We start from the raw sequence: 25259 nt of genomic DNA, 5'->3' as shown, positions 1-25259 counted from the left end.
CACACATGCCGACCTCAGAAACTGAAAAGTTTCACAAAGATCGCACAACTGTTCTTTCTGATCTGTATTCACTTCATCTGAGTCATTTTCTGTGCAATTTGACATAAGTGTAGTAAGACACACATGCCGACCTCAGAAACTGAAATGTTACACTGAGATCGCATAACTGTTGTTTGTGATCAGTATTCACTCAATCTGAGTCATTTTCTGTGCAATGTGACCTAAAAGCAGGGATTCATTAAGTCAACGTCAAAAACTTGAAAAGTTTCACAAAGATCGCACAGCTGTTGTTTCTGATCTGTATTCACTTCATCTGAGTCATTTTCTGTGCAATTTGACATAAGTGTAGTAAGCCATACATGCCGACCTCAGAAACTGAAATGTTTCACTGAGATCGCACAGCTGTTGTTTGTGATCAGTATTCATTCAATCTGAGTCATTTTCTGTGCAATTTGACCTAAAAGCAGGGATTCATTAAGTCAACGTCAAAAACTTGAAAAGTTTCACAAAGATCGCACAGCTGTTGTTTCTGATCTGTATTCACTCAGTCTGATTCATTTTCTGTGCAATTTGACATAACAGTAGTAAGACACACATGCCGACCTCAGAAACTGAAAAGTTTCACAAAGTCGCATAACTGTTGTTTCTGATCTGTATTCACTCAGTATGATTCAATTTCTGTGCAATTTGACATAACAGTACAACGACATACATGCCGACCTCAGAAATTGAAACGTTTCACTGAGATCGCATAACTGTTGTTTCTGATCTGTATTCACTTCATCTGATTCATTTTCTGTGCAATTTGACATAAGAGTAGTAAGACATACATGCCGACCTCAGAAACGGAAACGTTTCACTGAGATCGCATAACTGTTTTTTCTGATCTGTATTCACTTCATCTGAGTCATTTTCTGTGCAATTTGACATAACAGTAGTAAGACATACATGCCGACCTCAGGAACTGAAAAGTTTCACAAAGATCGCAGAGCTGTTGTTTCTGATCTGTATTCACTTCATCTGAGTCATTTTCTGTGCAATTTGACATAAGTGTAGTAAGACATACATACCGACCTCAGGAACTGAAACGTTACACTGAGATCGCATAACTGTTGTTTGTGATCAGTATTCACTCAATCTGAGTCATTTTCTGTGCAATGTGACCTAAAAGCAGGGATTCATTAAGTCAACGTCAAAAACTTGAAAAGTTTCACAAAGATCGCACAGCTGTTGTTTCTGATCAGTATTCACTCAATCTGAGTCATTTTCTGTGCAATTTGACCTAAAAGCAGGGATTCATTAAGTCAACGTCAAAAACTTGAAAAGTTTCACAAAGATCGCACAGCTGTTGTTTCTGATCTGTATTCACTCAGTCTGATTCATTTTCTGTGCAATTTGACATAACAGTAGTAAGACATACATGCCGACCTCAGAAACTGAAAAGTTTCACAAAGATCGCACAACTGTTCTTTCTGATCTGTATTCACTTCATCTGAGTCATTTTCTGTGCAATTTGACATAACAGTAGTAAGACATACATGCCGACCTCAGAAACTGAAAAGTTTCACAAAGATCGCAGAGCTGTTGTTTCTGATCTGTATTCACTCAGTCTGATTCATTTTCTGTGCAATTTGACATAAAAGTAGTTACGACATACATGCCGACCTCAGAAACTGAAACGTTACACTGAGATCGCATAACTGTTGTTTCTGATCTGTATTCACTTCATATGAGTCATTTTCTGTGCAATTTGACATAAGAGTAGCAGAGCATACATGCGGACCTCAGAAACGGAAACGTTTCACTGAGATCGCATAACTGTTTTTTCTGATCTGTATTCACTTCATCTGAGTCATTTTCTGTGCAATTTGACATAACAGTAGTAAGAAACACATGCCGACCTCAGAAACTGAAAAGTTTCACAAAGTCGCATAACTGTTGTTTCTGATCTGTATTCACTCAGTCTAAGTCATTTTCTGATCAATTTGACATAAGAGTAGTACGAAATACATGCCGACCTCAGAAACTGAAAGGTTTCACAAAGATCGCACAGCTGTTGTTTCTGATCTGTATTCACTCAGTCTGATTCAATTTCTGTGCAATTTGACATAACAGTACTACGACATACATGACGACCTCAGAAATTGAAACGTTTCACTGAGATCGCATAACTGTTGTTTCTGATCTGTATTCACTCAGTCTGATTCATTTTCTGTGCAATTTGACATAAGTGTAGTAAGACATACATGCCGTCCTCAGAAACTGAAAAGTTTCACAAAGTCGCATAACTGTTGTTTGTGATCAGTATTCACTTCATCTGAGTCATTTTCTGTGCAATGTGACCTAAAAGCAGGGATTCATTAAGTCAACGTCAAAAACTTGAAAAGTTTCACAAAGATCGCACAGCTGTTGTTTCTGATACAACTTCATCTGAGTCATTTTCTGTGCAATTTGACATCAGTGTAGTAAGACACACACGCCGACCTCAGAAACTGAAAAGTTTCACAAAGTCGCATAACTGTTGTTTGTGATCAGTATTCACTCAATCTAAGTCATTTTCTGTGCAATATGACCCAAAAGCAGAGAATCATGCCTGCCGACCACAGAAACTCAAAAGTTTCACAACGATCGCATAATTGTTGTTTCTGATCAGTATTCCGTCAGTCTGAATGTTTTTCTGTGCAATGTGACCTAAAATCTGAGCGTCATCGCTGCCGTCCTCAGAAACTGAAAAGTTCTACAAAGATCGCACAACTGTTGTTTCAGAACAGTATTCAGTCATTTTGATTCCTGGTGACCTGAGAAACTCAAATATTTAACAGAAATCACACAACTGTTGATCCTGACCAGTATTCACTTAATGTTTTGTACTTCACTTTGTCTGGGTTAAAAAATTACAATGTACACGGCGGCCCGGATACTCAAGTGGTTGGGGCGCGTACCATGTGAGCGCAAACGGTCTTAGCAGGCAGTCACCGGTTCGACTCTCGACCGGCCCGACTCTTCCCTGCATGTCATGCTCCTCTCCATACAAACTGTGTTCTGATGTTCCGACTTAATGGACTGGAAGCACATTCAGCATATATTCTTTAATTATGCTAACCAAAAACGCATAATTATATCACTAGATTTCAGTGTTGAGGCACAATTACATTCATCATTTTCGTAAAGGCATACTAACCTAAAAACCTGTTATTGAATCACGAGACAGTTTCAGAACTATATAGACACAGAGCAACACACCTGCCTGCATAGCAGCATGGGACTAATTATATAAATTATATTACAATAATTGATTTGTCACTTGCTGCTGTCATGTCTCTAGTGTCTATGGAGCAGCAACGTCATCATTACTTTTTCTAACTGTATTTTTGTATCTCTCATTGAAACGACAATTTGGAAAGGCAAGGGAGGGGAGAGAACGCATTAGTTTAACAAGGAAACATGGCATGTTAGGTAATGCAAAAATGAACTCTTGAAAACTTAATTCATTCATTTTTTTCATTCATTTTCCATGCCGCTTATCAGAGGCCCGGTCACGGGGGTGGGGGTGCTGGAGCCAATCCCAGCTGATATCAGAATCAGAATCAGAATCAGAATCAGTTTTATTGCCAAGTATGTTTTCACATACAAGGAATTTTTTCTGGTGATTGGTGCAATTGATCAGCAACAGTGGGGCTCTCTAGGCTTGTTGATGAGGCTAATAGCAGATGGGAAGAAGCTATTTTTGTGGCGAGAGGTTTTGGTCCTGAAGGATTGCAGCCTCCTGCCAGAGGGGAGTGTCTCAAAGAGTTTGTGTCCAGGGTGGGAGGAGTCAGCTACAATCTTCCCTGTACGCCTCAGAGTCCTTGAGGCGTACAGGTCCTGGAGGGACGGAAGATTGCAGCCAATCACCTTCTCAGCAGAGTGGATGATACACTGCAGTCTGTTATTGTCCCTCTCCGTGGCAGCAGCGTACCAGATGGTGATGGAGGAGGTGAGGATGGACTCAATGATGGAGGTGTAGAAGTTCACCATCATAGTCCTTGGCAGGTTGAACTTCTTCAATTGCCTCAGGAAATACATCCTCTGCTGAGCTTTTTTGATGAGGGAGCTGATGTTTAGCTCCCATTTGAGATCCTGTGTGATGGTGGTTCCCAAGAAGCGAAAATGCTCCACGGTAGCCACGGAGGAGTCACACAGGGAGATGGGGGTGGGTGGGGCTGGGCTCTTCCTGAAGTCCACTATCATTTCCACTGTCTTCAGAGCGTTTAGCTCTAGGTTGTTCTGCCTGCACCAGGTCACCAGACGGTCAGTCTCCCACCTGTAGGCAGACTCATCGCCATCAGAGATGAGTCCAATGAGAGTGGTGTCGTCTGCAAACTTCAGGAGCTTGACAGACTGATGGCTGGAGGTGCAGGTGTTGGTGTACAGGGAGAAGAGCAGAGGAGAAAGAACGCAGCCTTGCGGGGATCCAGTGCTGATGGTCTGGGAGTCAGACACGTGCTTTCCTAGCTTCACGTGCTGCCTCCTGTCAGACAGGAAGTCGGTGATCCACCTGCAGGTGGAGTCAGGCACGCTCAGCTGGGAGAGCTTGTCCTGCAGCAGAGCCGGGATGATGGTGTTGAAGGCAGAGCTGAAGTCCACAAACAGGATCCTGGCATAGGTCCCTGAGGAGTCCAGGTGCTGGAGGATGAAGTGGAGAGCCATGTTGACGGCGTCGTCTACAGACCTGTTGGCTCTGTAGGCGAACTGCAGGGGGTCCAGGAGTGGGTCAGTGATGGATTTGAGATGGGACAGGACAAGGTGCTCAAATGATTTCATGAGCACAGAGGTCAGGGCAATGGGTCTGTAGTCATTTAGTCCTGTGGGCCTTGGTTTTTTGGGGACAGGGATGATGGTGGAGGATTTGAAGCAGGCTGGCACGTGGCAGGTCTCCAGTGAGGTGTTGAAGATGTCCGTGAACACTGGAGACAGCTGATCAGCACAGTGCTTCAGGGATGATGGAGAGACAGAGTCAGGACCGGCTGCTTTGCGGGGGTTCTGCTTCTTAAAAAGCCTGTTGACATCTCTCTCCAGGATAGAGAGAGACGTTCCTTTGGTAGGGGAGGAGGGGGGTTCTGATGTGGCTCTGATGTGGAGGTTAGTGTCAGGCTTGTCCCACTGTCTTTCAAAGCGGCAGTAGAACTCATTCAGATCGTTGGCCAGACGGAAGTCATTAATGGAGTGGGGGGGTTTAGGTTTGTAGTTTGTGATCTTTCTGAGCCCTTTCCAGACAGAAGCAGAGTCATTGGCTGAGAACTGGAGCTGAAGTTTCTCAGAGTACAGTCGTTTAGCTTCTCTCACCACCTTGCTAAACCTGTACTTGGACTCTTTAAACCTGTCCCTGTCCCTGCTCCTGAAAGCTTCCTCCTTTTGCCTCCTGAGCTGACTGAGCTTAGCTGTGAACCAGGGTTTGTCATTGTTATAACTCACCCTGGTGCGTGATGGGATGCAACAGTCCTCACAGAAGCTGATGTATGACGTCACAGCCTCTGTGAACTCATCCAGACTGTTGGAAGCAGTCCTGAACACCTCCCAGTCAGTGCAGTCCAAACATGCCCGCAGATCCTCTATGGCTTCACTGCTCCACTGCTTTGATGTCTTCGCAACAGGTTTACACAGTTTTAGTTTCTGCCTGTATGTGGGAATCAGGTGGACCATCACATGGTCAGAGTGGCCCAGTGCAGCCCGGGGGACGGCGTGATAAGCACCACTGATTGTGGTGTAACAGTGGTCCAGAGTGTTCCCCTCTCTGGTCGGGCAATTAACAAACTGTCTGTATTTGGGCAGTTCATGACTGAGGTCACCTTTGTTAAAGTCACCAAGGACAATAACTACGGAGTCCGGGTTCGTCTGCTCCACACACAGTATCTGGTCGGCGAGCGCCCGCTGTGCCTCCTGCACTTTTGCCTGTGGTGGGATGTAAACACCGACCAGGATGATTGAGGTGAACTCACGGGGGGAGTAGAAGGGCCTGCAGTTTATGATGAAAGTCTCCAGGTCAGGAGAACAGTGCTGCAGGATCACTGTCACGTCTTTGCACCAGCCACTGTTTGCATAAAAGCAGATTCCTCCACCTTTGGTTTTGCCGGACAGCTCTGTGTCGCGATCCGCTCTGAAGAGTTGGAAGCCGGCCAGCTCCAGCGCAGAGTTCGGAGTCGATCCACACAGCCACGTCTCCGTGAAGCACAGGACGGAAAATGAGGAAAAGTCTCTGTTCTTCTGCACCAGTAGCTGAAGTTCATCCAGTTTGTTGGGCAGTGAACGCACGTTGGAGAGAAAGATACCTGGGAGAGGTGTGCGGAGTCCGCGCCGGCGGAGACGCGCAAGCGCACCAGCACGTTTTCCTCTCCTCCGGCGTTTCACTGCGAGAGCAACGGTCAGTGACCTCTGACCAAAATGTCCAATAATCCCACAGATGAGTCGAGAAAAGTAGGAAAAAAATCCACTGGAGTTGTTTCTCTGATATTAATGAGCTCTTCTCTGGTGAAAGAGCTCCGGAAACCAAAGCAGAAAACTGGATTTATAAAGAAAATAAGGCAAAAAAATGCGCACCAAAACACCGAGGCAGCCATCCGCGGCGCCATGGCAACAGAAATTTGGGCGAGGGCGGGGTACACCCTCTGACTGTGATGGACAGGAAGAATGTATTTTTTTTTAAAGAAATTTTGGGGGCATTTTTGCTTTTATTAGATAGGACAGGAGAGAGTGACAGGAAAGGGGCAAAAGGAGATGTAATGACATGCACGAAAGAGTCGGGGCTGCCGGGAGTCGAACCGGTGATGAAAAGATCGCTTTATATGTTATACGCACTAACTACTCAGCTACCCAGTGACCTCTCTGTTTCAGGATATTTTCTTACGTTTTCTTAATTTGAATGATGCATCTCCTCCGTTTGTTTCTCCCACATCAAAGAATCGCCGCCGCCAGACGCCCCTGGGTCACACCCTTTCTTCATGTGGACGGTTAGTCTCTCTCTCCCACGTCAAAACCTCGCGCCGCCTCTTTGATCTGCCCGCCTTACTCCCTTCAGAGCATCCTGCAACCACATGCCCTGCAAAGCACTGGCATCCATGCACCGTGTCGCATCACCATCTGTACGATGAAGGTAAATGTAAGTAGCAGTGGTTAACGATCTTGCTTGTTTAAGACACTTTACTTTCTCAGCACCAGAGAATCTGAATTTGATTATGTCAAGTATTTGTGGAGGAGAGCTAATGTTAGCTAGTTAATTTTCGCCCTAAGTTACAGTTTAGCTAGCTAATGTTGGCTAACTGATAGTGTATCCTTTCAAATATGGGTGATCAGTTGTGCGCAGTGAGACTGGTGGATTTTGTTGTAGAGATGGGGTGATCCGATCACAGGTGGACAGCACTAAGTATAGATAACGCACGCAAGAGGCACTGAGATCAGATCATGTCTGTGGCCACATTCTTTTAGCAATGTGAACGCAAACGTGTCCTGGGCCACACTAAAAGACTGCCTACTCAGTTGTGCCGCCACAGTTTCACAGTGAAACCAGAAAATTTGACTCTGTCAAGTGGCTTAAGGCTTATCTCATTTGAGCTGTGCAGAGCCGATGATTGCCCAGCTCCTCCGCACCCGCTCTCTCTCTCTCTCTCTCTCTCTCTCTCTCTTTCTCTCTCTCTCTCTCTCTCACACACACACACACACACATACATTAACAATGGACCCGTCTGTCTGACTGGCTAAATAAATAAGTGTTCATTTGCTCATTTGTTCATTTTACATCTGTCTACTTGTAAGACGCATGTTATTGGCAGGTAATGAACAAGGCCATAGAGTTTATCAGTGGCTGTGGTGGTTCAGTTTGTCGTTTGAACAACGTCAAGTTATAATACTTTTGTATTTCTTTTTTTTCTTTTTTTTTTTAACCCTATCTAATGTATTGTATTAAAAGACGTGAGAGATATGGGATCCTTCCCTTGCCCTTAATAAATAAAATAAATTGAGTAAATAAATAGATATTAACAATAACAAAAAGTGAATGGATAAATAAATGAATTAATAATATTTCAAGATAATATAATAACAGCAATAAGAAATTAATAATAATTGTAGTGATAGTAATGGTAATATTAATAATGATGAAATAATAGCAATATTAATAATGATGAAATAATAGCAATATTAATAATAATGAAATAAGAGAATAGAATGTACTAAAGCAAACCCAGGAATACAAAATGAATAAAAAATTGAAGTATGATAGTAATGGTGGTATACATGATTACACAGAAAACTGAGAGAGTAATCCTATGGATTCTGTACATAACAATAATAATAGTAGTTATAATGTTAAAAAAAATAGTAAAGAGAAAAAAAAGGATAGCAACTTAATTGTTGGAGTGTGTATATAGAAACCATGCTGGAAGTTGGTGGACAAAAAGAGAAAGAAAAAACAGAATAAATAAAGGAACCATCAAATAGAGAAGTAATAATAATCATAATAGTGATAATAATAGTAATAACAATAATAAGTATGAACAGTGATAATGATAATGACTGAGAGGAGGAAGAACTCAGTAGTGTAGAAAATTAATGAAGGGTTGCCATGGCTATTATTGTGAGTTGATGAATATTCTAGAGAGATATATTCCAGAGTACGTTTTTCCAGAGTGTTGTGGTGTTCCTTCATTTCAAGTTCATGAGGATAGTCTTCTTAGCGATAGCTAGGGCAATGAGGAGGGTTCTGCTGTTTGTTGTGTTAATGTTGATAGCTGATGTGTCTCCTGCACTTAACCTTGATTGTTCCCCTTTCTGTAAGTCGCTTTGGATAAAAGCGTCTGCTAAATGACTGAATGTAAATGTAAATGTAAGCAGAGTGAGGGGGAAAGTGGGATGTGGCAGCCAAAGATGGCAGATAGTGATCGTATGACTTTTTTCCAAAATTGGTGAATGGGTGTGCAGTGCCAGGTGCCATGTAGGTTTCTGGCCTGTTTGGGTGCAATTGGTACAAATTTCAGAAGTGAATCCCATTCTAAATATTTTTTGCCCAAGGTAGTGAGTTGTATGGAGTACATATGTATGGAGACTTGAGAATGAGAGTTGAGAATGAGAGTTCCAGATTACAGGCTGTTATGTTACATTTTGCTTGTATACAGGATTTAAGTTGTAAGTATTCTAAGAAGTGGTCGCTCTCGATGCCATACTTGCCATACTGGTCAGAGTCAATTTGATTCAATTTTATTTGTATAGCGCCAAATCACAATATACATTATCTCAAGGCACTTTACAGGGTAAAGTCAAGACCTCACATTGTTACAGAGAAAAACCCAACAGCTCCCACAAAGAGCAAGTGCTTGGTGACAGGGGGGGAGGAAAATCTCCTTTTAACAGCAAGAAACCTCCAACAGAACTGGGCTCAGGGTGGGCGGCCGTCTGCCTCGACCGGTTGGGTTTAGGAGGAGAAAAAAAGGGGGAGTGGGGGGGGGATAGAGAGAGAGAGAGACCAGGAACAGCTGTATAGGTAATGGTGTGATCAATAATAATGACAGATAACAGTGGTTAATAGTAATGATGAGTCGTGGTGGATCTGGATCCTGCTGCTCCAGAGGCAGAGATACCTGCAGAATGAGGACAGAGAGATGGAGAGAGAGGAGAAGCACAAACTACTGAGGAGAGAAAAAAAAAAAAAACGTTAAAAAAAGTAAAAAAGTTAATGGCATAAAGTAGTCGAGAGAGAGAGAGAGAGAGAGAGAGAGAGAGAGAGAGAGAGAGAGCCCAGTGCATCATGGGAATCCCATTCTAGCTCTATAGCAGCATAACTAAGGGATGGTTCAGGACATACCCGAGCCAGCCTTGACTATAAGCTTTACCAAACAGGACAGTTTTAAGCCTGATCTCAAAGGTAGAGAGGGTGTCGGCCTCCTGAACCCACACAGGGAGCGGGTTCCACAGGAGAGGAGCCTGACAGATGAAGGCTCTACCCCCCATTCTGCTATTACAAACTCTGGGAACCACAAGTAGACCTGCATTTAGAGAGCGAAGTGTCCAATTGGGTCACATGATTGAATGAAGCCAGTTTATTATTATGGAAGATATGCTTGAGGTGTGTGATTCCTTTTTCAGCCCAGGTGCAGAAGTTAAGTGGTGCTTTATTGATAAGAAAGTCTGGATTATTCCATATTGGGGTGAGGTTAGATAGTGTAAGGATAGAGTTTGTGATTTGGTGGAATTTCGACCAGGCTGTCATAGTCTCTGATATTGTTGGTGTTAAGCCTAAATATGACTGTCTTACATAATATTTGTTCTATGTGGATGCATTTGCATTCACACTGCTAAAAGAATGTGGCCATGTGGCCCAGAGCGTTTGGTCTGGGTGATCGGATCTCAAATGTGCCCTCAATATGTCCTGGGTACAGTCACAACTCTACTTAGAACAGTCTGGGTGTGATTGGATCACCAGAGATGGATGTTAATCCCAAGTTTTAACAGGGCCTATGAGCGCCACCAAATAGTGATTTTCCCTCTACAGCTCTGACATGGTCTATGTATGTATCAGATCTATGTATCGGTATTATTCTTTCTTCTTTCCTCTCCAAATTATCATCTGACAACCCTTCAGATTTATCTGGTGACCCTTTATATAAAACTCGATATAAAGTAGTTCAAAGAGTAACATGCTGCTGAAAACTGATGCTTCAGTATTAATCATCTGATGATGTCATATACAATAATACATTAGTCAGATGGACCTAACTGTTACTTTCAGAGGAAACTTGTAAGAATTAGGACTCAGAGATGATAATGCAGTGTGTATTTTCTGTGGCTGTCCTGCAGGTTTCAAACTGAACAGGAAAGTATGGGTGATGTGAGTTTTACATTTATGTGCTGTTGAAGCAGAGGGAGGCCATAATGACAGTCAGCAGGCAGGAGGAGGTCAAGAGGACACAGTAAGCAGGCAGGACCTTTGAAGGACATTTGTGACATCCTGGGTGATAGACGGACATTGCCTTCCAACATCGTGTACGTCAAGGAGGAGAGCCCAGAAGAATCAACCCGAACCCAAACCTCAATTTTTTAAGGTAAGACTGATTTGATGGAATCTTTTGGAGGGCTGCAGCAGGCCCATGCACAGACATTTTGAGGGGTAGGTGCTCAAGGGGAAAAGGGGACCTTCCTCTCATAATTATTAAATTAAATAAAGTTACTTACATATTTATTCATTTCAATACTCTACACTTGCAGATAAAATTATCAATTTGCACAGAGACAATGGTCTTTAGTACTTTTCTACATTTATCACAAGAACAGGCAACACCAAAGAAAACAATGACACACTGTGTTTTAGGGCATTTTCACATGTATAGATTTGTCTATAAAATAATAATTCAGTCTCAAAAAATAAAGATTTGTTGATGTAAAACAAAAAAAAAGCTGGTCTCTAACTATATAAAATAATGATAAACCAACCAATCTACCTTCCAAACTAGAATGCAGCAACAATTAGGCTCATTGTATTCTGTGTACTGTACAAGGAACACACTGTGTACCCCTGTAAAGGGAGCATTATGTTGCTATTGGTCTGTATTGAGCTGTTTTAATAGTAGTTTAATTTCACAACAGTGACAAACAATACCAAGGCTTAGGACAAACACTCGTTACTTGGTTGTCACCGGTGAAGGTAGGTCAGTGAAAAGCGCTGTTCTGCAGTCCTCTCAGTCTGGGTTGGTTAACTGTGGAGACTGTGACGAGGGAAGCTGAAACACAGTCATTGGTCAATTCAACATGTTTTTTAGATGAGAACTGATGCCACGAGACAAATTTAATAACTTAAATATAAACTTAGAAAAGGAGAAATAAATAAAAAAAGTATTGTAAAAAGAGCACTTATCTGATCAGACGCCAAAAAGGCAGGTGCTTGAACACCATCAGAGGTCTGTCTGTGCGCATGCTTGGGGTGCAGTGATGAGTCTACTATTATACTATTAAGTCAACGCGTCATTTCTCATACATTGGTTTATTTATGGCAGCCAGCCGCAACATAAACATTAACTTAAAATACCACAAAACATTAATAGAAAATAGACATATATTTATTTTCTATTTTATCATTTACGTTTGCACTGTTCCTCTGCTCTTAACTCTGCTCTCTGTTCTCTGTTTTCTGCGCAAGGTACATACATGCACGAGATACAGATACACACACATACACACACACGCGGAACAAACAGCAGGGCAGAGAGGCTGCACTGGACACAGAACCAGGTGAAGAAAAGTTGACTCAAGTACACTGTTGCTGTACTTTATGTTATTTTAAGTGCAATAAAAAGTAAAAGGCTAATAAGAACTTTATCAAACAACCTGTTCAACAAGCATCTATAAAAGAGATATTTTCAACTATTTTGTCCGATGTCTCCCAGTGTTATTTACACAATGACATCACTCTTTCTAACAATAGCCAATTGTTAGAAAAAGCTAAAAGGAAAGCTGTCTTCATTTACCACAAATTGAGCAACTGCTCAGACAAAAAAGCCAATTAAATTCAAGACAATTCTAATCGTGTTCTTTATTTAATTTGTCGAATTCTTAAGTGATAGTATTAGCTGGATCAATTTTGGATAAGATAAAGATAAAATCCTAATCCCTACAGCTGGTTAGTGGTTAGTGTAGTATGGTCGTGGAGAGAGTTGGGGGTTACAGCAGGTGCTCAGATTTACAGTGCAGTCATGATTTTTTTGGAAGAGATTGAAAAGGCAAAGAAAGAAACTGGTTGAGAGCAGTGTACTGATCAACAACACCTTTGTATCAGTCTCACCAATGAGTACACCAGTAAAGATAGTGATGATCTCTTACATATCACCATTCATCAGTGATGAGATTCTGAAGGAACTGCCAAGACACAGGAAGATTGTCTCCCCATTCAATAGGTTGCAGTCAGGATGGTCAGGAAGGTCTTCACTGGTGAAACATGTTGTCTCTCACAGATGGCAGGTTCACATGATCTTCAGTAAAAAAGATGAGGACCTCCGTCTAGGTTTAAGTGTGAAGGCTGATGACTTTGAATATGTGGTGTTTGTCAACTTTGGGGCCTTTAAGTGTTTTTGAAGTGCTGCAGGAACGAGGGTCACTGTGAACCAATAACAGTCTCATAAAAACAGATTCAGACAGCCAGGGATTAATAGGTCATATTAGCTGTATGAACCAATCCTGTCAACTTGTGGAGATGAGGGGGCGGACAAAATAAACCCAAGACCTTGTCAGGACAGAGGGCCAGAGTTTGCACTTGCACAGCTGATGACACTGTGTTAGTTAGCACTAGCACAGCTACTGACGCGGTTACAAGCTAACAAACAACGTAATCAGTGAGCTACGCATACAGTTCTGATATGTCTTCCAGGAACCAGTTTTGGTCACAATAAACTCAAAAACTCCTGAGTCTGGGTATGACTAAGGCACAAACATGCAGCTCAGACTTTGTGATGTTTCCTCCACTAACCATCTTGATATGCTCTGTTGTTTCACCTGTAAACCAAGTGCAAGCAGCAGTGGTGGGTGGGGCATAAGGCCTGATCCAGATTTTTCAACGAGGAGTGTAGATGTGCTTACAGCCCTGGTTTTTGATTTTTTTTTTCACCTTTTATGCGGGAAAACCATGTTAAACAAAATATTAATCATAGCAGATTTTTACAGAGTTTAAAACATTTCTGGAGAGAAATGAAAATGATCTCAATCCAGACAAAGCTGGTAGTCAAGGCTGATAAGACCTAATCAGGGAGTGACTGTGGTTGTCTATATCATTGTTTCCAGAGGTCTCTGTTTTGCCCATCCAGACTACAAACGCATGGCTGGAGTTTTCAAACTAACACAGGGCCAGCATCATTTACAAATGTCTCCGTTTAGAAAATTCGGGAGTAGTGTGGATGCCAGGCACAAATGTAGCAAAAATGATGCATTTTGAAATGAGAACAGTAGTGTGGACATAGTGATAGAGCTCAGGAGGACAAGAGCCGGCTGTGTTGAACACTGCAGACAGAGTAGCAAAGGACACTCTGAGGGACACTGATGAGGACCTGATGGTGGATGACAATGTTTAAAGTCCCTGCTCTCAAGAGAAAGCAGATGAACACCAGTGGCTTTCAGGCCAAGAATAGTGTAGTAGGCAGGTTGAGAGAGCAGCAGCAGGAGGAGCATCCAGAGCCTGAGACTATCTACACACCCAACACAGTGCACAGAGATCAGTATTTAAATGAGCTCTGTGTGATTTTAAGTCAGTGTGGTCCTGAACAGTTTTTAATTCTTGGAGGAGATTTCAACTGTACAGAGAACAATGAGCTGGACATTAACCACACTGAGCCTCATGCTGCTTCAAAATGTGCCACAAAGCAGCTGGTGTAGGCTCACAGGTTAAATGATGTATGGAGAGAAATGCACAGACAGTAACACATGGGTGTTCAGAAACGGTAGTGATCCTTCCGCAGGTTCACGTACGGAAACCTTGTTACGACTTTTGCTTCCTATTTTCCTATTTTTCTATGGCCAGATGAGACAGTTGGGTTCTTTTTTGTTGTTTTTTTTTTGTTGTTGTTTTTTGTTTTAAGCATCATTTCAATATTTTTAAAAGGGTGTAGGATACTGCAGGATACTGGGGTTCTGATCAGATCATTCCCACAGTGTTGTGTAATGTGTTATTGCAAATCTGAAATACAAGTCTGCATACTGGCACTGTAACACTTGTTTGTTATTAGATGCACATTTAACATTTTAGAAACTCATCTCAGTAACACTTTGACAGAACTTCTTGAAATTTGGCACAACTAAATGTTGGACTCAAGTTGTGCCAACATTTAGTTGGACCCAAGGATGAACTGATAAGATTTTTGTGGTCAAAGGTCAAGGTCTTGGTGACCTCACCATACACAGTTATTTCTTCAAATTTGGTACGAAAGAACTGATTAGATTTTGGTGGTCAGTGTCAAGGGTATTGTGACTTCACAAAATACTTTTTAGCATTACTCAAGACTTCACACATCAATTATGACAAAATTTCACACAAATGGTTAATATTTTATATGACTGGAAAAACAAAGATGTGATCTGAAATTAGTCTGACAGGTGGAGGCATACAACTGTGAGGCAGTAATTCTAGTTTTGGAAAGATTGGAAAGGAGATTTTACATTGTTGAAGCAGTGGTGGGATTGTGGGAAAGTGGAAATCAAGCAGCTTTGTCACCAGTACACTCTCAATATCTCTTGTGAAAAGGCGGCATTGAAGACCTCCAATCAGAAAAGGCATACTAGCAGACCTGTTCTGATCTGATCAGACTGTACAGAAGAACTGGAAGGAAGTGGAGGAGAAGGTGGAGGGAAGGTTGGCCAAGTGGAGGTAGCTGTTACCTCACATATTGTACAGAGGAAGAGTTCTGATTATGAATAATTTGGTTCCATCAACTCTCTGGCACAGGTTAAAAAGTGTATGGATCCCCCTGCTGGTCTGTTACAGAATGTGCTGTCCATCATGGTTAACCTCTTTTGGGTACTGGAAATATTTTTTTTAAATAATTTTATGCTATGGTATACTTTCACTGAAGTTCAGAGGGAAATATTGTACTCTTTACTCCAATACACTCATCTGGCGATGGTTATTTATAGTAGTAGTTATTTTTAACATGAGTATTTCACACAAAGGATAGTTTAACAAGCATTAAAATGCAATGCATAGTTAGAGATTAAACCTGTGGTTTCAAAGCTTTTTGGCCTCTGACATTTTACAAAAAGCAGTGTGCAGACAGGGTCACATTTCAGATGTCTATGAGTTATTAACAGCTCCACTAAATAGTGATTTTTCCCTGTAAACTTCTCACATGGTTTTATTTCAATATATCTCAACAAAAATCAAAGAATAGAGGAAAAGTCCAAAAGATGAAAACAGATCCAAAATCCAGAATCGAATTTAAAATCCTCCTCCTCACCTACAAAGCCATTAATGGTCAGGCACCATCGTACCTTGGAGAGCTTATAGTTCCCTATTTTCCCAATAGGACACTTCGCTCTCTAAATGCAGGTCAACTTGTGGTTCCCAGAGTTTGTAAGAGTAGAATGGGGGGCAGAGCCTTCAGCTATCAGGCTCCTCTCCTGTGGAACCAGCTCCCAGTGTGGGTTCGGGAGGCAGACCCCCTCTCTACCTTTAAGATCAGGCTTAAAACTGTCTTGTTTAGTAAAGCTTATAGTTAAGGCTGGCTCGGGTATGTCCTGACCCATCCCTTAGTTATGCTGCTATAGAGCTAGACTGCTGGGGGATTCCCATGATTCACTGGGCGCTCTCTCCCTATTTCTGTCTCTCTCCCTCTCTCTCTCTCGATGACTTCATGCCATTAACTTTGTTTCCTTTTCTCTCCCGTAGTTTGTGCTTCTCCTCTCTCTCCCTCTCTCTGTCCTCATTCTGCAGGTATCTCTGCCTCGGGAGCAGCAGGATCCAGATCCACCACTACTCATCTTTACTATTAACCACTGTTACCTGTCATCATTATTATTGATAACACCATTACCTACACAGCTGTTCCTGGTCTCTCTCTCTCTCTCTCTCTCTCCTCTCCCCTCTCCTCCCCCTCCCCCTCTTTCTATCTTCTCCTAAACCCAACCGGTCGAGGCAGACGGCCGCCCACCCTGAGCCCGGTTCTGTTGGAGGTTTCTTCCTGTTAAAAGGGAGTTTTTCCTCCCCCCTGTCGCCAAGCGCTTGCTCGTTGTGGGAACTGTTGGGTTTTTCTCTGTAACAAAGTAAGGTCTTGACCTTACCCTGTAAAGTGCCTTGAGATAATGTATATTATGATTTGGCGCTATACAAATAAAATTGAATTGAATTGAATAGATGTATGTTTCCTCTCAGATTAATCTTCAGATTAATAATGGTTAGGTTCCTGCCACTCAGTCAGAGGGACTGAGTTACCATTACTTTTCTGATGTAATTTAACTACATTTTGCTGCTAATACTCATGTACTTTTACTAAGGCAGGATTTTTCATGCAGGACTTACAATGGAGGATTTGCTGTATTGGTACCTTTGCTGAAGTAAAGGGTCTGAATACTACCTCCACCACTGTTATTAGTTCAAAGGCTACTTCATCGAAGAGTTAATTCATAGATGAGCATGAGCAAGCGGAGTGGAGATAAGTTGCTGAAAAAGAGTAAGATGAAATTTGTAAGAATTAGGACTCAGAGATGACATTACTGTGTTTGTTGTCTGTGGTTGTGCTGTTGTATTAAGCAAGCAGAGGGAGAACATAATGACATCAGCAGGCAGGAGGAGGTCAAGAGGACAGTGAAGACCTAGAAGGATTTTTGACATACTGGGTGAGAGCTGGACATTGCTTTCTAACATTGTCGATGCCAGGGAGGACAGGCCAGAAGAGTCAACCCAAACCTTTGTGGTCAATTTTTTAAGGTAAGACTAATTTGATAGAAGCTTTTGTAGGGCTGAATTCGCCATAAAATTAATGTCAGCATTGCAAATGCTTCAACATCAATATTTGTAGGTAGACACATTGTTTCCCATACAGGTAGGGCTGCATATTCAGTCGACACAGACACACGCGCACAGAGGAACAGGCCTACATGCTGTATAGACATCTGCCTCACTCTTTGTGATGTTGACCATGTCACGGGTTCTGGTTCTGGTGTGGATCGGTGTTGAACTAGAAATGATGATCTGCTGCGATGGTTTGTGTGGGGGTCTGACTACAGTTTTGCTCCATAATACTTTGTGATGTTTTGAGACAGCTTATAGAATTAATTCTAAACAATCTTTTGCTGCATCTTCTTCAACATATCATGATGTTCATCAGTTTGTGAGTTTCTGAGGTCTGCAGGTGTGAAGCACTATTTTTAGGAGAAAGTGAATAGAAAATCACACAGTATGAGTGAAAACAAATCAGAATCAACAGTTGTTAGTTTCGTGTGATGTATTTCAGTTTCTGAGATCTTCAGGACAGAAGCACTAGTTTTAGGAGACAGTGAACTGAAAATTATTGAATGTGAGTGAATACTTATCAGAATCAGTGGTTGTGTGATTTGTGTGATGTATTTCAGTTTCTGAGATTTGCAGGTGTGAAGCAATACTTTTAGGAGAAAGTGAACAGTCGGCAGATATCAAACAGTAATCTTAGGATACAGTCAGCTTAAAATGACTCAGATGAGTGAATACTGTTCAGTTGTGCGTTTTTGGTGAAGCTTTTGAGTTTTTGACGTCACAGATATCAAACAGGAATCTTAGGATACAGTCATCTTAAAATGACTGAATGTGAGTGAATACTGTTCAGTTGTGCGTTTTTGGTGAAGCTTTTGAGTTTTTGACGTCGGCAGATATCAAACATTAATCTTAGGATACAGTCAGCTTAAAATGACTGAATGTGAGTGAATACTGTTCAGTTGTGCGTTTTTGGTGAAGCTTTTAACTCAAAAGTGAATACTGTTCAGTTTTGCGTTTTTGGTGAAGCTTTTAACTCAAAAGCTTCACCAAAAACGCACAACTGAACAGTATTCACTCACATTGACGTCGGCAGATATCAAACATTAATCTTAGGATACAGTCAGCTTAAAATGACTGAATGTGAGTGAATACTGTTCAGTTGTGCGTTTTTGGTGAAGCTTTTGAGTTTTTGACGTCGTCAGATATCAAACATTAATCTTAGGATACAGTCAGCTTAAAATGACTCAGATGAGTGAATACTGTTCAGTTGTGCGTTTTTGGTGAAGCTTTTGAGTTTTTGACGTCACAGATATCAAACATTAATCTTAGGATACAGTCAGCTTAAAATGACTGAATGTGAGTGAATACTGTTCAGTTGTGCGTTTTTGTTGAAGCTTTTGAGTTTTTGACGTCGGCAGATATCAAACATTAATCTTAGGATACAGTCAGCTTAAAATGACTGAATGTGAGTGAATACTGTTCAGTTGTGCGTTTTTGGTGAAGCTTTTGAGTTTTTGACGTCACAGATATCAAACATTAATCTTAGGATACAGTCAGCTTAAAATGACTGAATGTGAGTGAATACTGTTCAGTTGTGCGTTTTTGGTGAAGCTTTTGAGTTTTTGACGTCGGCAGATATCAAACATTAATCTTAGGATACAGTCAGCTTAAAATGACTCAGATGAGTGAATACTGTTCAGTTGTGTGGTTTTGGTGAAGCTTTTGAGTTTTTGACTTCGGCAGATATCAAACAGTAATCTTAGGATACAGTCAGCTTAAAATGACTGAATGTGAGTGAATACTGTTCAGTTGTGCGTTTTTGGTGAAGCTTTTGAGTTTTTGACGTCGTCAGATATCAAACATTAATCTTAGGATACAGTCAGCTTAAAATGACTCAGATGAGTGAATACTGTTCAGTTGTGCGTTTTTGGTGAAGCTTTTGAGTTTTTGACGTCACAGATATCAAACATTAATCTTAGGATACAGTCAGTTTAAAATGACTCAGATGACGTCACAGATATCAAACAGTAATCTTAGGATACAGTCAGCTTAAAATGACTGAATGTGAGTGAATACTGTTCAGTTGTGCGTTTTTGGTGAAGCTTTTGAGTTTTTGACGTCGGCAGATATCAAACATTAATCTTAGGATACAGTCAGCTTAAAATGACTGAATGTGAGTGAATACTGTTCAGTTGTGCGTTTTTGGTGAAGCTTTTGAGTTTTTGACGTCGTCAGATATCAAACATTAATCTTAGGACACAGTCAGCTTAAAATGACTCAGATGAGTGAATACTGTTCAGTTGTGCGTTTTTGGTGAAGCTTTTGAGTTTTTGACGTCACAGATATCAAACATTAATCTTAGGATACAGTCAGCTTAAAATGACTGAATGTGAGTGAATACTGTTCAGTTGTGCGTTTTTGTTGAAGCTTTTGAGTTTTTGACATCACAGATATCAAACAGTAATCTTAGGATACAGTCAGCTTAAAATGACTGAATGTGAGTGAATACTGTTCAGTTGTGCGTTTTTGGTGAAGCTTTTGAGTTTTTGACGTCACAGATATCAAACAGTAATCTTAGGATACAGTCAGCTTAAAATGACTCAGATGAGTGAATACTGTTCCGTTGTGTGGTTTTGGTGAAGCTTTTGAGTTTTTGACTTCGGCAGATATCAAACAGTAATCTTAGGATACAGTCATCTTAAAATGACTCAGATGAGTGAATACTGTTCAGTTGTGCGTTTTTGGTGAAGCTTTTGAGTTTTTGACATCACAGATATCAAACAGTAATCTTAGGATACAGTCAGCTTAAAATGACTCAGATGAGTGAATACTGTTCAGTTGTGCGTTTTTGGTGAAGCTTTTGAGTTTTTGACGTCGGCAGATATCAAACAGTAATCTTAGGATACAGTCAGCTTAAAATGACTCAGATGAGTGAATACTGTTCAGTTGTGCGTTTTTGGTGAAGCTTTTGAGTTTTTGACGTCGGCAGATATCAAACAGTAATCTTAGGATGCAGACATCTTAAAATGACTGAATGTGAGTGAATACTTTTCAGTTGTGCGTTTTTGGTGAAGCTTTTGAGTTTTTGACGTCGGCAGATATCAAACAGTAATCTTAGGATACAGTCAGCTTAAAATGACTCAGATGAGTGAATACTGTTCAGTTGTGCGTTTTTGGTGAAGCTTTTGAGTTTTTGACGTCGGCAGATATCAAACAGTAATCTTAGGATACAGTCATCTTAAAATGACTGAATGTGAGTGAATAATGTTCAGTTGTGCGTTTTTGGTGAAGCTTTTGAGTTTTTGACGTCGGCAGATATCAAACAGTAATCTTAGGATACAGTCAGCTTAAAATGACTGAATGTGAGTGAATACTGTTCAGTTGTGCGTTTTTGGTGAAGCTTTTGAGTTTTTGACATCACAGATATCAAACAGTAATCTTAGGATACAGTCATCTTAAAATGACTGAATGTGAGTGAATACTGTTCAGTTGTGCGTTTTTGGTGAAGCTTTTGAGTTTTTGACGTCGGCAGATATCAAACAGTAATCTTAGGATACAGTCATCTTAAAATGACTCAGATGAGTGAATACTGTTCAGTTGTGCGTTTTTGGTGAAGCTTTTGAGTTTTTGACATCACAGATATCAAACAGTAATCTTAGGATACAGTCAGCTTAAAATGACTCAGATGAGTGAATACTGTTCAGTTGTGCGTTTTTGGTGAAGCTTTTGAGTTTTTGACGTCGGCAGATATCAAACAGTAATCTTAGGATACAGTCAGCTTAAAATGACTCAGATGAGTGAATACTGTTCAGTTGTGCGTTTTTGGTGAAGCTTTTGAGTTTTTGACGTCGGCAGATATCAAACAGTAATCTTAGGATACAGTCAGCTTAAAATGACTCAGATGAGTGACTACTATTCAGTTGTGCGTTTTTGGTGAAGCTTTTGAGTTTTTGACGTCGGCAGATATCAAACAGTAATCTTAGGATGCAGTCATCTTAAAATGACTCAGATGAGTGAATACTGTTCAGTTGTGCGTTTTTGGTGAAGCTTTTGAGTTTTTGACATCACAGATATCAAACAGTAATCTTAGGATACAGTCAGCTTAAAATGACTCAGATGAGTGAATACTGTTCAGTTGTGCGTTTTTGGTGAAGCTTTTGAGTTTTTGACGTCGGCAGATATCAAACAGTAATCTTAGGATACAGTCAGCTTAAAATGACTCAGATGAGTGAATACTGTTCAGTTGTGCGTTTTTGGTGAAGCTTTTGAGTTTTTGACGTCGGCAGATATCAAACAGTAATCTTAGGATGCAGACATCTTAAAATGACTGAATGTGAGTGAATACTTTTCAGTTGTGCGTTTTTGGTGAAGCTTTTGAGTTTTTGACGTCGGCAGATATCAAACAGTAATCTTAGGATACAGTCAGCTTAAAATGACTCAGATGAGTGAATACTGTTCAGTTGTGCGTTTTTGGTGAAGCTTTTGAGTTTTTGACGTCGGCAGATATCAAACAGTAATCTTAGGATACAGTCATCTTAAAATGACTGAATGTGAGTGAATAATGTTCAGTTGTGCGTTTTTGGTGAAGCTTTTGAGTTTTTGACGTCGGCAGATATCAAACAGTAATCTTAGGATACAGTCAGCTTAAAATGACTGAATGTGAGTGAATACTGTTCAGTTGTGCGTTTTTGGTGAAGCTTTTGAGTTTTTGACATCACAGATATCAAACAGTAATCTTAGGATACAGTCATCTTAAAATGACTGAATGTGAGTGAATACTGTTCAGTTGTGCGTTTTTGGTGAAGCTTTTGAGTTTTTGACGTCGGCAGATATCAAACAGTAATCTTAGGATACAGTCATCTTAAAATGACTCAGATGAGTGAATACTGTTCAGTTGTGCGTTTTTGGTGAAGCTTTTGAGTTTTTGACATCACAGATATCAAACAGTAATCTTAGGATACAGTCAGCTTAAAATGACTCAGATGAGTGAATACTGTTCAGTTGTGCGTTTTTGGTGAAGCTTTTGAGTTTTTGACGTCGGCAGATGTCAAACAGTAATCTTAGGATACAGTCAGCTTAAAATGACTCAGATGAGTGAATACTGTTCAGTTGTGCGTTTTTGGTGAAGCTTTTGAGTTTTTGACGTCACAGATATCAAACAGTAATCTTAGGATGCAGACATCTTAAAATGACTGAATGTGAGTGAATACTGTTCAGTTGTGCGTTTTTGGTGAAGCTTTTGAGTTTTTGACGTCGGCAGATATCAAACAGTAATCTTAGGATACAGTCAGCTTAAAATGACTGAATGTGAGTGAATACTGTTCAGTTGTGCGTTTTTGGTGAAGCTTTTGAGTTTTTGACATCACAGATATCAAACAGTAATCTTAGGATACAGTCATCTTAAAATGACTGAATGTGAGTGAATACTGTTCAGTTGTGCGTTTTTGGTGAAGCTTTTGAGTTTTTGACGTCGGCAGATATCAAACAGTAATCTTAGGATACAGTCATCTTAAAATGACTCAGATGAGTGAATACTGTTCAGTTGTGCGTTTTTGGTGAAGCTTTTGAGTTTTTGACGTCGGCAGATGTCAAACAGTAATCTTAGGATACAGTCAGCTTAAAATGACTCAGATGAGTGAATACTGTTCAGTTGTGCGTTTTTGGTGAAGCTTTTGAGTTTTTGACGTCACAGATATCAAACAGTAATCTTAGGATGCAGACATCTTAAAATGACTGAATGTGAGTGAATACTGTTCAGTTGTGCGTTTTTGGTGAAGCTTTTGAGTTTTTGACGTCGGCAGATATCAAACAGTAATCTTAGGATACAGTCAGCTTAAAATGACTCAGATGAGTGAATACTGTTCAGTTGTGCGTTTTTGGTGAAGCTTTTGAGTTTTTGACGTCGGCAGATATCAAACAGTAATCTTAGGATACAGTCATCTTAAAATGACTGAATGTGAGTGAATAATGTTCAGTTGTGCGTTTTTGGTGAAGCTTTTGAGTATTTGACGTCGGCAGATATCAAACAGTAATCTTAGGATACAGTCAGCTTAAAATGACTGAATGTGAGTGAATACTGTTCAGTTGTGCGTTTTTGGTGAAGCTTTTGAGTTTTTGACATCACAGATATCAAACAGTAATCTTAGGATACAGTCAGCTTAAAATGACTCAGATGAGTGAATACTGTTCAGTTGTGCGTTTTTGGTGAAGCTTTTGAGTTTTTGACGTCGGCAGATATCAAACAGTAATCTTAGGATACAGTCAGCTTAAAATGACTCAGATGAGTGACTACTATTCAGTTGTGCGTTTTTGGTGAAGCTTTTGAGTTTTTGACGTCGGCAGATATCAAACAGTAATCTTAGGATGCAGTCATCTTAAAATGACTCAGATGAGTGAATACTGTTCAGTTGTGCGTTTTTGGTGAAGCTTTTGAGTTTTTGACATCACAGATATCAAACAGTAATCTTAGGATACAGTCAGCTTAAAATGACTCAGATGAGTGAATACTGTTCAGTTGTGCGTTTTTGGTGAAGCTTTTGAGTTTTTGACGTCGGCAGATATCAAACAGTAATCTTAGGATACAGTCAGCTTAAAATGACTGAATGTGAGTGAATACTGTTCAGTTGTGCGTTTTTGGTGAAGCGTTTGAGTTTTTGACGTTGGCAGCTATCAAACAGTAATCTTAGGATACAGTCAGCTTAAAATGACTCAGATGAGTGACTACTGTTCAGTTGTGCGTTTTTGGTGAAGCTTTTGAGTTTTTGACGTCACAGATATCAAACATTAATCTTAGGATACAGTCAGCTTAAAATGACTCAGATGAGTGACTACTGTTCAGTTGTGCGTTTTTGGTGAAGCTTTTGAGTTTTTGACGTCACAGATATCAAACATTAATCTTAGGATACAGTCAGCTTAAAATGACTGAATGTGAGTGAATCCTGTTCAGTTGTGCGTTTTTGGTGAAGCTTTTGAGTTTTTGACGTCGGCAGATATCAAACAGTAATCTTAGGATACAGTCAGCTTAAAATGACTGAATGTGAGTGAATACTGTTCAGTTGTGCGTTTTTGGTGAAGCGTTTGAGTTTTTGACGTTGGCAGCTATCAAACAGTAATCTTAGGATACAGTCAGCTTAAAATGACTCAGATGAGTGACTACTGTTCAGTTGTGCGTTTTTGGTGAAGCGTTTGAGTTTTTGACGTTGGCAGATATCAAACAGTAATCTTAGGATACAGTCAGCTTAAAATGACTGAATGTGAGTGAATACTGTTCAGTTGTGCGTTTTTGGTGAAGCGTTTGAGTTTTTGACGTTGGCAGCTATCAAACAGTAATCTTAGGATACAGTCAGCTTAAAATGACTCAGATGAGTGAATCCTGTTCAGTTGTGCGTTTTTGGTGAAGCTTTTGAGTTTTTGACGTCGGCAGATAGCAAACATTAATCTTAGGATACAGTCAGCTTGAAATGACTCAGATGAGTGAATACTGTTCAGTTGTGCGTTTTTGGTGAAGCTTTTGAGTTTTTGACGTCGGCAGATATCAAACAGTAATCTTAGGATACAGTCATCTTAAAATGACTGAATGTGAGTGAATACTGTTCAGTTGTGCGTTTTTGGTGAAGCTTTTGAGTTTTTGACGTCACAGATATCAAACAGTAATCTTAGGATACAGTCAGCTTAAAATGACTGAATGTGAGTGAATCCTGTTCACTTGTGCGTTTTTGGTGAAGCTTTTGAGTTTTTGACGTCGGCAGATATCAAACAGTAATCTTAGGATACAGTCAGCTTAAAATGACTCAGATGAGTGAATACTGTT

At 40.5% G+C, this 25259-nt stretch overlaps 1 long non-coding RNA gene across 3 annotated transcripts; it reads left to right on the top strand.

The window, feature by feature from the left end:
* Window positions 1–6671: 6671 nt before the first annotated feature.
* LOC139625728 (uncharacterized) lies at window positions 6672–18223 on the top strand. 3 transcript variants are annotated; one of them, XR_011691999.1, is made up of 4 exons: window positions 6672–7135; window positions 10885–11069; window positions 17249–17425; window positions 17541–18223. It is a non-coding gene; the product is annotated as an uncharacterized lncRNA (long non-coding RNA). The 3 variants fall into 3 exon arrangements; XR_011692000.1 differs by lacking the exon at window positions 17541–18223 and having other exon boundaries at window positions 6674–7129; window positions 17249–17462; XR_011691998.1 differs by lacking the exon at window positions 17541–18223 and having other exon boundaries at window positions 6675–7135; window positions 17249–17462.
* Window positions 18224–25259: the final 7036 nt, after the last annotated feature.

This window comes from Trachinotus anak, unplaced genomic scaffold (assembly GCF_046630095.1).
Source record: "Trachinotus anak isolate AG129_WGS33_773 ecotype Australia unplaced genomic scaffold, CSIRO_AGI_Tana_v1 ptg000009l, whole genome shotgun sequence".
In the NCBI taxonomy this organism is placed as follows: Eukaryota; Metazoa; Chordata; class Actinopteri; order Carangiformes; family Carangidae; genus Trachinotus; species Trachinotus anak.
This window is presented reverse-complemented; position numbering and strand designations above follow the sequence as displayed.